Source organism: Schistocerca gregaria, chromosome 6 (genome assembly GCF_023897955.1).
Source record: "Schistocerca gregaria isolate iqSchGreg1 chromosome 6, iqSchGreg1.2, whole genome shotgun sequence".
In the NCBI taxonomy this organism is placed as follows: domain Eukaryota; kingdom Metazoa; phylum Arthropoda; class Insecta; order Orthoptera; family Acrididae; genus Schistocerca; species Schistocerca gregaria.
The window spans coordinates 16,094,931-16,098,876 of record NC_064925.1 but is presented as its reverse complement, the minus strand read 5'-3'; the positions used below and the strand labels follow the sequence as shown (position 1 = coordinate 16,098,876).

The window sequence follows — 3,946 nt, the reverse complement described above, 5'->3', positions numbered from 1 at the left end:
AGTCGCAAGGAAACTGTATTTGAAGGTGAAGGTGATTTTGTAGACATGTGTAAAAGACATGTTCTGAAATGCAAGTGTTGTGGTTTGGAGAGCACATCGGTTACGTGTCAGATGTGTAGCCAAGCAGTAATTTGTCGCCATAGCTGCAAATATTAGCCGATAATATGAATTGTTGTCAGCTAAAGTCTGATGATGCAGACGACCGTAAGGACGAAGTACTCAAGAGTATCGCTAGGCCGCGCCTCTTTAGCTCAGTGGTAGAGCACTGGTCTAATAAACCAGGGGTCGTAAGTTCCATCCTCACAGGAGAAAGATGGATTTTGGAAATCAGTTGCGCGTCGTGGCCGTATAGCAAACAGTACCTGTGACGACGAACAATTAGCGACAGGCGTTTTTTTAAGATTTACTCTCAGATGTGATTAAGGCGAATGGCGCAGATAAAGCATTTGCCAAAGCGGTACAGCATAAGGTGGGACGAGGCAGTCTGAATTACATTTTATAGATGTATTTCTCACATATCTCAGAGTCTCTCGCGATCTTCGTCGTCGTCGTCGTCGTCGTCGTCGTCGTCGCCGCCGCCGCTTCTGCAGAAGTAGCAAATGGCCATCGTAGCAAATGCGGCGAGGGACGCCCTGCCTTCGATTCCGAATGCACAAAGTGTGTGGTCTTGTTTCTCAGTCTATATTTGGTCGGTCACGTCAGAGGTTGAATGTAACGAATGGGTGGGAAAGAGCAAGGGGCAGCGGCTGTGTAGAACGAAAACACAAATCCTCAGGGGTGTCAGCGTTTCGAGATGAGTCGTATACATGTAAATATTGATCGTCAGTGACCGTGTGGTCTAATGGATAAGGCGTCGGACTTCGTATCTGAAGATTACAGGTTCGAATGCTGTCACGCTTGTGTTTTTCCAGTTCTGAAAAAGAAACATACCGTTTTAATGTAGCAATTGAGCAGTACGAAACCGTCTGAATGTTGCTGTTGACTATTTTTTGCTTGGAGATGCTCTTGAGCTTGAAACACACACAGCAAGACCGGTGTTAACTAGCGAAATGGTCGGCAGAGTGCCGACACCGCGAGTTTTGACTGGCACTTGCACATCTAAAACAACGTCGGAAAGTAACTCGTTCGGCTTTTGAGTCACATAAAGTATGTGTGGTAATTTTGACGCCACTAGCTCTGCTTGTTGTCATGCAATTTCTTTGCCTCTCAGAAATGATTATGACATAAAAGTGAAGTGCGTGACGAGTGTGACGTTAGGAAAACATTAGGCAGCATGGAGAGATGCTGTATGGGACCACCCAACCCAAACGAGTACTGTGTGACGTGCTACCCGGCAAATATTCACCGAGGTAGCCGGCTATCTCAGTCGGTAGAGCGTCAGACACTTAATCCCAGGGTCGTGGGTTCGAGCCAGACGCTGGGCGAAACGGAATTTTGTTCCACTGCAGGTGTAAATTACCGTTTTTCTGATTAACGAGATTTAATGGAAATAGCAACTTTAAACTTTGCCTACGTCTCTGTCAGTCGCAAGGAAACTGTATTTGAAGGTGAAGGTGATTTTGTAGACATGTGTAAAAGACATGTTCTGAAATGCAAGTGTTGTGGTTTGGAGAGCACATCGGTTACGTGTCAGATGTGTAGCCAAGCAGTAATTTGTCGCCATAGCTGCAAATATTAGCCGATAATATGAATTGTTGTCAGCTAAAGTCTGATGATGCAGACGACCGTAAGGACGAAGTACCCAAGAGTATCGCTAGGCCGCTCCTCTTTAGCTCAGTGGTAGAGTACTGGTCTAATAAACCAGGGGTCGTAAGTTCCATCCTCACAGGAGAAAGATGAATTTTGGAAATCAGTTGCGCGTCGTGGCCGTATAGCAAACAGTACCTGTGATGACGAACAATTAGCGACAGGCGTTTTTTTAAGATTTACTCTCAGATGTGATTAAGGCGAATGGCGCAGATAAAGCATTTGCCAAAGCGGTACAGCATAAGGTGGGACGAGGCAGTCTGAATTACATTTTATAGATGTATTTCTCACATATCTCAGAGTCTCTCGCGATCTTCGTCGTCGTCGTCGTCGTCGTCGTCGTCGTCGTCGCCGCCGCCGCTTCTGCAGAAGTAGCAAATGGCCATCGTAGCAAATGCGGCGAGGGACGGCCTGCCTTCGATTCCGAATGCACAAATTGTGTGGTCTTGTTTCTCAGTCTATATTTGGTCGGTCACGTCAGAGGTTGAATGTAACGAATGGGTGGGAAAGAGCAAGGGGCAGCGGCTGTGTAGAACGAAAACACAAATCCTCAGGGGTGTGAGCGTTTCGAGATGAGTCGTATACATGTAAATGTTGATCGTCAGTGACCGTGTGGTCTAATGGATAAGGCGTCGGACTTCGTATCTGAAGATTACAGGTTCGAATGCTGTCACGCTTGTGTTTTTCCAGTTCTGAAAAAGAAACATACCGTTTTAATGTAGCAATTGTGCAGTACGAAACCGTCTGAATGTTGCTGTTGACCATTTTTTGCTTGGAGATGCTCTTGAGCTTGAAACACACACAGCAAGACCGGTGTTAACTAGCGAAATGGTCGGCAGAGTGCCGACACCGCGAGTTTTGACTGGCACTTGCACATCTAAAACAACGTCGGAAAGTAACTCGTTCGGCTTTTGAGTCACATAAAGTATGTGTGTTAATTTTGACGCCACTAGCTCTGCTTGTTGTCATGCAATTTCTTTGCCTCTCAGAAATGATTATGACATAAAAGTGAAGTGCGTGACGAGTGTGACGTTAGGAAAACATTAGGCAGCATGGAGAGATGCTGTATGGGACCACCCAATCCAAACGAGTACTGTGTGACGTGCTACCCGGCAAATATTCACCGAGGTAGCCGGCTATCTCAGTCGGTAGAGCGTCAGACACTTAATCCCAGGGTCGTGGGTTCGAGCCAGACGCTGGGCGAAACGGAATTTTGTTCATCTGCAGGTGTAAATTACCGTTTTTCTGATTAACGAGATTTAATGGAAATAGCAACTTTAAACTTTGCCTACGTCTCTGTCAGTCGCAAGGAAACTGTATTTGAAGGTGAAGGTGATTTTGTAGACATGTGTAAAAGACATGTTCTGAAATGCAAGTGTTGTGGTTTGGAGAGCACATCGGTTACGTGTCAGATGTGTAGCCAAGCAGTAATTTGTCGCCATAGCTGCAAATATTAGCCGATAATATGAATTGTTGTCAGCTAAAGTCTGATGATGCAGACGACCGTAAGGACGAAGTACCCAAGAGTATCGCTAGGCCGCGCCTCTTTAGCTCAGTGGTAGAGCACTGGTCTAATAAACCAGGGGTCGTAAGTTCCATCCTCACAGGAGAAAGATGAATTTTGGAAATCAGTTGCGCGTCGTGGCCGTATAGCAAACAGTACCTGTGATGACGAACAATTAGCGACAGGCATTTTTTTAAGATTTACTCTCAGATGTGATTAAGGCGAATGGCGCAGATAAAGCATTTGCCAAAGCGGTACAGCATAAGGTGGGACGAGGCAGTCTGAATTACATTTTATAGATGTATTTCTCACATATCTCAGAGTCTCTCGCGATCTTCGTCGTCGTCGTCGTCGTCGTCGTCGTCGTCGTCGTCGTCGTCGCCGCCGCCGCTTCTGCAGAAGTAGCAAATGGCCATCGTAGCAAATGCGGCGAGGGACGCCCTGCCTTCGATTCCGAATGCACAAAGTGTGTGGTCTTGTTTCTCAGTCTATATTTGGTCGGTCTCGTCAGAGGTTGAATGTAACGAATAAGTGGGAAAGAGCAAGGGGCAGCGGCTGTGTAGAACGAAAACACAAATCCTCAGGGAGGTGAGCGTTTCGAGATGAGTCGTATACATGTAAATGTTGGTCGTCAGTGACCGTGTGGCCTAATGGATAAGGCGTCGGACTTCGGCTCTGAAGATTACAGGTTCGAAT

General features: G+C 46.4%; 1 non-coding gene across 1 annotated transcript; it reads left to right on the top strand.

The window, feature by feature from the left end:
* Positions 1 to 1,762: 1,762 nt before the first annotated feature.
* On the top strand, positions 1,763 to 1,834 carry Trnai-aau (transfer RNA isoleucine (anticodon AAU)). Its single transcript has one exon. It is a non-coding gene; the product is annotated as a tRNA-Ile (tRNA).
* The last annotated feature ends 2,112 nt before the right edge of the window (positions 1,835 to 3,946 follow it).